Genomic DNA, 9,627 nt, shown 5'->3' on the forward strand with positions numbered 1-9,627 from the left:
TCGTTTATACACATACGTAACGCTCTCGGATAACGTATTCCATCCGTTTCTTTTTCGCTATGGTGTAATGAAAGTTTTTATCGAATCGTACACGATAATAAGTAAATACGTACGTATCTAGCCGGTTGTCACTTTTAAAATAGTCTCGTCGAGTTATCGCGAGAATGGTTAGCGAATAACGGCAGTAGATCAAAATTATTATTATTATTATTATTATTATTATAGGCATTTTTGTTTCTGTCATTAAGCTAAATAATAATTGTTCGATAAGGCTTAAATATTGGAGCGTTATTCGTCGTTGTCCTAATGTTCATTAAATATTCTCATTCTTAAACGAAGCTTAAAATAATTTCACACAAGGTTCCTCTTATTCAATGAGCTGTCTGTCTTACGAGCAAGTTACGAACATTTTATTATAATATCGTAGCTGGAGCGTCGATCGTTTCGAACGGCCAGAATCCTGGTTCCTAAAATTTTTGTATTCTACCATCACGTTAAAGGCACATGCTTTGCTTGTCGCAGATGCTCAAAAAAATATTCGAACATTTGTAGGAGCCTCTCGTGAATATATATTATACGTAACATTTTGAAATTTCATTAGCATTCGAGTAACGAGATTCGATATTACCATGATTACTATAAATTGTTAATTATCTATATAAACAAGCCTAATATTCAGCGAGGCTATTTTTAACGCTTAATATATTGCTTAAGATGACCGTTCAAACTATAAACCAATGTTTTACATATTTTTGGACGTTAAATACATTTCTGTCGCTTTCCTGAACACGTAAAAACATTAATTATGTATTTGTAGACTGATATTAATTAACATAAATTAATTAACATAAATGTTACATTAATATTGCCGATTATCTCTTATTATCTCTTAATTATATTATAATTAACCCTTTTTATATTAACACACTTCTTTGTGACCATTATGCCAGAAAATCAACAAAAACGTACGTAAAAAAAATATTAGCTCCGATACAAAATCTTTTTACGTGAATTTCGTTTGTTAAATCTTTCCTACTCGAGAAACTGCGAGCTGGAAAAAATAAGACGAAATCTCCATAACTCGAGCATTCTAGTTCTTCCCTTGAGATTCGAGTTGGCGAGGTTCGACTGTACCAACACGTGCACGCGACAACCTTACAAAGACACGATTGTTCAAACGCCAACGACGCGACGATGAAATGTGAAAGTTCGCGTTCTTCGCTGGACGATAAAGGTATTCATTGCCGTTTATTATGCTTCGTTAACAAGCGAATCATATTTATGTATTTAGTCCATTGCGAGTTTGGCTCGCGAGTTACCGTGCACGCAATTTATGTATCTGTCCGCCACATCGGGCATTGATTGTGCACACCTTGAGCTGCAACCCGGCGCTGGTCTCTTTTTTTTTATCATTGATCACGATTAAGAAAAGCCAAGGACATCAGCGACCTTGACCGAAAAATCGCTCGGTATGATTAAAAATTGGCGATCCACGCGGAACGAGCGTGCCATTGCGGCGAAAGCGATCGTCTCGTTGGAGAAGCAGAGGCTGAACGCACGATCGAGATCTTCCTCTCCCGTAGGACTATGTATCGGTCGCAAACGGGATAACGCTCAAGGTTGGAAAGCGAATCGAGTACACGAGAACGGGTCTTCGAGAAGTAAGGCCAATAATAATGATCAGTGACTGTAATGACCGGTAATTCCCGGAGAAAATAATCTCTGTCCGAGCCAGACAGTGTTGGGTGAGGCAGAACAGTGAGAACGTATACACGCGTTTGTGCCTAGAATTTCACGTATCTATCACCATGCGCGAGAACCGTTATTCATAACAGAGTCACGTGACTAAAAGATAACACAATGATACAAGTAATACTAGTTTCGTTATTAATCGTTAATTAAGCGTACAATTGCCAAAAAGATCAACGAATAACAATACCCGATAGCCATCATTGCGATGCACCATTTTCCATCTTCATACGAAGACACAGCATGAAAACGTGGTTATGTTTGCAGCATTGTTGAAACGATCGCTGACGGAGTACAAGGTATGCGCTAATAGTACCAAAGATGAGTAAACTCGCAATGCAGAAAAAGATCTGAAATGTGTGGCTAAATTTGAAAACCTAACCAATAAAACGTGGATAATAAACAGAACGTGTCACTGTCGGAAAACAGCACGCCAATGGAACAGCACGCGGAGGCATTCGTCGACGGTGGCGCGCGCGAGGTGCGCATGCGCTGTGGAACGAGCACGTAAACGCATATCCGCACGTGCCAATTCCTGCAGCCACCTCGGCTGGATGCGGCTCGTGTTCACGCCTAGCCGTGTATTTATATCGCATGTAGAAGATGGTACATTAGGCCTTAATAGTAATCCAGCAGTGTCGGTTCAAGAGCCGCGGAGACGCTGGTAGACGATAGACCGATGAATGGGCGAAAGTTCTTTCCTTCTCTTTCCTCCACGGTCGGATAGCTAGTAGGTTATTACGCTACTCGTAGAGCCATAGCTCTCTTTGTCTTTCCTTGGTTAGACAGCAGCCAGGCAGCAGCCACGGGCTCGTGACGCGCGAAAAGTGGCTCATCCGCTTTTACTTTCCACGATAGCTTTCGTTGGCAATGGTACTAGTTACGGCTGTTACGTTAAGCGGTTACGAGAGAGAGAAAGAGACGCTGGGAGCCGTTTCACGTTCGGTTAACTCGCGGCGAGTCGAAGTAAGCCAACTCTCTTATTCGTCTTGCTCTTTCCTCTCGTGCTTTCTCTCTCTCTCTCTCTCTCTTCATTCCTCCTCGCTGTTGTTTGCAGTCCCGAGATTTTTCTCTCTCTCTCTCTCCGCTCTCACTTTCGTTGGCGAGCTCGCCTACGTAATATGCCTGTCTGTGCGCGTCTCTCTTCCGCTCGACCGCGATCTTTGTTACGTTCCCTTGATACCCGCGGTAAAATTTTATTTCGTCAAAGCCCGTAAATAGTTTCCACGGCGTCTCTTTCGTCACGTAGCCGTGACGAGCCCCGGTAGAAGGGCCACCTTGCGTGAAACTCTCGTGATACCGCTCGGGTCACGCGCGCGATCATTTTTTTCTAACATAGCTTCAAAACTAATTAAGACTTGCAAATACGTATATATATCTGAGCGGTTCGTTTTTCCGATACGACGAATTAGTTAGCGAACGTCATTGTGGAGAGATATATGGACGAAGAATATGTATATATATCGTAATTCACAATGCAAGATAAAGGTGGATTTATCAACGGAGTTCCGAATATATGTACTACGATAATGTTAATTATAGAAATGAAACGGAGGTGACATGAGCGAAACTGAACGTTGTCGAGCAATTAACGCCAGTTACCATTCAACAGACCGCTACGAATAAACCAATTTCATGGAAGTAATTTGTTATCTTCAACGATGGTATCAACCGAAATATGCAGAAATACGTTTACATAATCGTGGCAATCGAACTTAACGAGTTGTAAGAAGAAAAACAGGGAGACGCAAAAAGAAGTATAGAAAAGAAATAAAAAATCACGATCTTCGAACGTAAAACGAAATATAAAATCTTGCCGCGCGTACGATAGAGATTTAAGAAGAAAAAGCGAGTCGCGACAAATCTAACGGGCAGCAATCATTTTTTCTATCCAGGTCAAGTTGAAGAGTTCGAACTGTCGAGGAAGGACGGTGGCCAGCGTGAGGTCACCCGTGTCGTTGTTGCTCGTTATTTTTAGCATGTTGGGGAGGTGTTTTTACCCCGCGTTATTATTACCGACGTGGTCGTCAGGCTATCGGGTGAAGGATACACGTAACGACGAATCGAATCGAATCGATAATCCTACCTAATCCACCATCGGTCTTTTGATCAAAGAAGGAACACCATTCGCATGCTATCTTCCAGTGAAAGAGATCGTCCAGAAGAATCACGCATGCACGTACATATACATAACATATACAGACAAATCACACACGCACGTACATACACGCAACATATACAAACAAACAGAGAGCGAGAAAGAGAGGAAGAGCAGTGGACGCCTTGAATCTTTCCCCGACATAATTGTACGTTTAATAAGCGCTTTATCAAAGGCGATAATACGGCCGATAACGGTATGTAGGTCAGTTTGATACGAGTGACCTGATTCCTGGCTGGCACCGCGTTACCAACGCTCGTAGATCCGCATGCGTGCCACCGACGTAGTACGATTTTATATGTGTGTACTTATAGAGCATAATTCTAAACTCGCGTTGTACCCACGTCCACGGCCACCCACACGTTCGCGCGGCCGTCTAATCCGGCGCGCACACACATGCGCCACCAGTGTGTGGAGAAACGCTCGGTAAGAAGGTATCGCAGTCGATTGCGTGTAAACACGAGCGTGGCTACTTTTAACCGAGCATTTCGTTTCCATCCAACATTCTCTCGTCACGCTCCGATCGAGCTTGTATCGATCCTTCAGCGAGAAGCCTCTTCTTACTCTTCTTCTTCGATCGAAGTTTCATATTTTTATAGATTCTCCATCGGTGGAATTTTATCGAATGATAAAATTGTTCGTCGTTGTAATATCGTCTCGGAGCTGACTGATTTACCGATTCGACTGCAGATGTACGGCTTCATATTGAAAGGGAAGTTCGTCGATACGATATGCCTGTCGACAGATGGCTTATTTAACAACGTCGACGTAGAAATTCAAAGGCACCTCGATATATTACGAAGCGCTTCTAACCGAAATTTAAATATTATCTTACATCCTACATATCGGACGACCCATTAAGAACTTTGTATACCGATATACTTCGAGTACGCTTCTCTCTTTTTTTTTTTGTATTTGCTTCCTCTTGCTTTCTGGTTTTTGTCCCCCTTTTTCTCTTCCATTCTTTATATTTTAGCGCGGGTTACGTTCATTACCAGGTTCGTACCACACGCCATCAACACGTTGCAATTTTACTGCCGCAATTACGGCGCGTCTCACGCGCGGCAGGGTCATTATCCACGGTATTATGATAATTAATCATTACGAGAAGTAATTTCAAAATTCATGTAGGCATGGAAGCATAAATAGCGCCTCTACGATTGCCCTGTTTATCTTCGACGATAGAGCAACGACTGTGCCGCATTTCCGGGAATTTCCATTTCGAGAAAGAAGTAGCATTGAAAAGAATAGAATTCCCTTAGGCATCGTAAATTGTATATTTTAAAAATAAACTGTTCTGATATTCGGAATTCTTTGTGTTTAATTAATTTTTCAAAAAAAAAAAAAAAAAAAAAAAAAAGAAAGAAAAAGTGAAGAACGAAGAAAGATGTATTTTCGTGAATATTTTAAATAGAATGTTTTAAACAATCGCAAGTACGGTGATGGTTATATCTACCCGTACCTTCGCGTTTTTCCTCCAAGTCTTTCCTAGCACGGTACGCCCCGCGCGACGCTTTCGTCATGCACCGAGACACAAAGTGCAGCTCGCCAACCAGAATTAATTCGCTTGACCCATTTACCCGATGCACTTGGACCACCTTGTACTACCGGTATCGATGTGTGTTAAAAGTGTGCCGATGAGTACGGGGCGACGCGTGCGCGCACATCTTCTCGTTTACGTTTACGATCCGACCGAACGCTTCGAATGCTAATATTATTGTTACAACGTGTTACGGTAAAAGCATCGAATAATTACATACGCGCGCTGCTAAATTTATACGTACGCCGGTCTTAACTAGCATAAATATCCTATTAAACAACCGTATAACTATGCTATGCGAATCAATTCAATGCTTCCACGATAACAACAAATTCTTGTACATATACGAACAATACATTCGTGCTAGCGTAATTAACGATAAAAATATTCATCCTATGACTCAACCGCAGGAAAAATGGAATCAAAATCTATATCGCGAACAATACGCTGCACGCGTTGCGTAACGCAAGCTCGAGCGTATCGTGCGCGTACGTAAGTGCATACGCTCTTCCCCCAGGGATATAAAAAGCAACGATGCGTCTAGAACGTTTTTCGATTTGCACGCGCGATCCATCGAAGAAAACGGATCATTCCTAACCACGTTCCCTGCTCTAATTCGCCAAGGTGCGTCTCGACGCGAATATCAGATCCGACGTCTGAACGGTGTCTGCGCCGGTGACACGAGACGAGCGGAAACTGCGAGGGGTTCCAACGCACACAGGAAGTTGATAACCGTAATAGCTCCTTAGCTGCGTGCCATCCGGCCGCAGAGACGACGCAACGCGACTATGCGCGCGAGGGAAGATTAAGCGAGTCAACAACGGCGAACCATTTAATGGACGGCAGCGACGAGCAGGAATATAGAACTGCGTCGAACGAACGGACGGCGCTTTCCGCCGCATCGTGCAACGTCCGACGACGGCTAGAAGAGCAGAGACAGATATACATACACACGTAGACGGGAAAGAGAGGAGAGAATAGAAAAGAGAATTCTCGCAGCGCCACGTCCATGCTCCCGCAACAACGTCGCTCTCTCGGTTCTCTCATTGACCTAGTTACCCAGTACACTTGACCGCACTCTTCGCGTCCCTCTCTCGCCACCACGCCACATCCCTTCTTCCACACCGCCGCCCTGCCCCTACTCTCTACCCTTCGAACACAGTGGCGCGCCGCCTCTGCTCGCGGAGTAACCAAGCCTCTCCCCTCCCCGCTGTCCGACACAGCTCGTTGCCGTTGCCGTCACTGACGCCGTCACCAACGTGCGCGTCGTCGTCGCCGTCGTCGTCGTCGTCGTCGTCGTGCCACGGCTCACCCTTGCCCCCACTCGACGCGCCGGTTCACTTCGCTGCTCCGCGAGTATGCTCCCTCTGGATCGCGTCGTTAACTCCCTTTTCTTTCTCCCTCTCGACTAACTTTCCCACCTTGCTTCCCTTGCACGCTATGTGTAATTTGTATATCATCTTTTTTTTCACGATCTCTTCTACTCGCATATACACCGTTTTTAGTATTCCTGTGGGTAGTATTCTAAATTGGATAATTCTACCTTGCGTTCGTACTCTGTTTGTGTTTAATGAAGTTTGTTTCTTCGATGTAAAGGAAGATTTCCTTTCGTACGGATAGTAAATCTATCAAAATCCTGTTTGTTGAGTTCGTTTGGAAGGGTAAGACTACGATCACGGTGGATATATGATTCGACGAACTGTCCGTTTTGACGAATAAAATGTTTCAGATGTCTGCCATACCCATGAAATTTCATGTCTCTCCCGGCGGTATTAGAGAAATGGAACGTAAATACAAATCCGTTTCGTTCGCCAAATATATGATAAAATGTAGTATCGTGGACAGATTGTCTAAGAAATATCGGCTGAGCTGCAGACAATGTTGCGAGGGAGCCTAAGTGCCGACAGACCGAAAGGGTCGGGAAACTTCAATGGACCAAGCGGCCCATCAATGTGTCGTCGGTCCTTCAGACGAATATTTACGCGGAAGAAGGCGTACGTGACCATGATCGCTGACGGTTACAGAACACGTACGTGGTGAGAGTATGAGAGACGACAAAGGGATGCTTAACGGAGAAAGACGATTTAATCGGCGATCGTTAATCGAGAATCGAATTGCGAGGAGTTAGTTAATTGCGAGTCGAATTGTAAGGAGTTAGTTAATTGCGAGTCGAGAATTACCGAGTTGTTATGAGTTTTGAATTATCAATCAATAGTTGTCTTAGTTATATCACATTACCGCATTATGTTCACGTTAAATAACCATCGTTTCTTGTTTGATCCACCGTATATAGATCCATCTATCACTAAATTTATCATATAGGATACAAATCATTGGAAATCTTAATTTCCAACATTTCTGAATAAATAATCCTATAATAAAGGAGTACTTCGTATTGAATATTTTATGGCTAGCTCGTATCGTGTATCCTGTACGTTTGTACTTTGAAATAACTTGTAACCGCATAAACAATCTAGTCGCGAGAATCTCTATATTCGATTGTTCTTTATGCGTTTGACGTATTCGTCAGAACGACAATTGGTCAGAACACCCACTATGTATAACCGTAACCAAACGGTGGTTGAAATAGGCAATAAAAGAAAAGAAGGGGCTGCAGCTACATAGGTTGGTGGTTGCTCGGCAATAGGCGGATCTGGACAGTTCGATGAAACGTCGATTGCAGGCATTCCAAGAAAATTGCTTGGTATCGCTATAAATATCGCGGCAGCGCGATGAGTCAAACTTGGGGAGAAAAGCGTGGATATCTCGCAGCTATTCAACGCGAAGTAACAAATTAATTCCACACGACTATTTTTTTTATTTTCGCTCGGTGCTCTTCTAACTTCGCGCGTCGATCCCTTTCGAACTGGACCTCACCTAAGATAGAAATACAAAGCAAGAAGAAAGTAGTACGGAGACAATAACGCCGTTCGCCGATCGGTTTCGTTTTCGTTGAAGAGTCGATCGTGTATTACAGGCTGGGAAACGTTTTAAAGCTCGTACCGAGCAACTGTATGCTTACTAGACTGGAATTCCGCTCACGTGGGGAACGCGGTTCGCTCTTACCATCCAATTAATGCACGTCGAATAGTAAGAAGTGCGCACTGCCGCTCTTGCACTTGCATGGAAATACGCGAATCCAGCGGCGAAGAAAAAGGGAGAGAAAGAAAATTAAATTACAATAAGAATCGCCTCTTGTTTTCATGGGACCATGAAGGCAGCTTGTAACGAAACCATATGAAGTTCTCGATCGTCGATCGGTAATCGACGTTTCAATTTACACGAGTCAAAGAAAGCTTAATGTAACGAAGAATTACAACATCGATTACAACGTCTCGTTCTCGTGGCATATTGTGACGAACGTTCTGGATCTTCGATTTTTAATCGCGTTTGAATTTACGTGACTCGAGCAGAATTTGATGGTACAGTTAACAAGATGACATAAATTATATACTCGTCGATCTTCTGCATATTTACGTAACGTTTAATAATCAAAGAGAAACATCGACTGTGCAAAGACTATCGTCGGTGATTCATTTACTGATCGTATTATAAACGTTATAGCGGAAAGAACAAGCTCGTTGAAATCGTGCAAAACATTGATTCCCCGCGATATCAGATAAGCGATAGCCTGGTGGTATTCCTAACGCAATGTCTCTGTTACTATCCGAACTTATTCTTGTTAATCAGGCTTCTGGGTTACTAGTAACACTCCGCAGTCATTTAATTACATCGGTTTAATTTGTGGAGAGCCTCCTTATCATTGCATAATTCGATATGCATAACAGTGAACGATAAAATGTCGAGGAGACGGAAAAGAAACATTTTCGAAACCGATACATTACACGTTTAATGAGGGAAGCAATTAATTTTCAACCTGTTTACCGGATCACGAGTTTACTTCTGTTGTAGTTCAATTTTCCAATGAGAAACTTCTGCTAAACCGAAAGATAAAAGTAGACGAAGGCGATGTAATTTTAATTAGGTCGAATATCGTCTTTGTCTGTATAAACATGATATAATAAAAGTACTTTTCAACGCTTCATTGACCGGACAAGCCAATTGATCTAATTAAAACTTGCGTTATCTACCAAGACCGCCAATTGGCGCCCTACGTGATACAATCACGTTGCAATGTGTAAACATCGAAAGCACTTTGGCTATCGCGAAAAAATGTTTA

The 9,627-nt window shown here is 42.9% G+C and overlaps 1 protein-coding gene across 1 annotated transcript in view; it reads right to left on the minus strand.

Moving 5' to 3' along the window:
- Positions 1 to 9,627, minus strand: part of LOC126863723 (forkhead box protein O-like) — a 60,255-nt gene that overhangs the window by 9,393 nt on the left and 41,235 nt on the right. The gene's annotated exons all lie outside the window — the stretch shown is intronic.

Source organism: Bombus huntii, chromosome 1, assembly GCF_024542735.1.
Source record: "Bombus huntii isolate Logan2020A chromosome 1, iyBomHunt1.1, whole genome shotgun sequence".
Classification (NCBI taxonomy): domain Eukaryota; kingdom Metazoa; phylum Arthropoda; class Insecta; order Hymenoptera; family Apidae; genus Bombus; species Bombus huntii.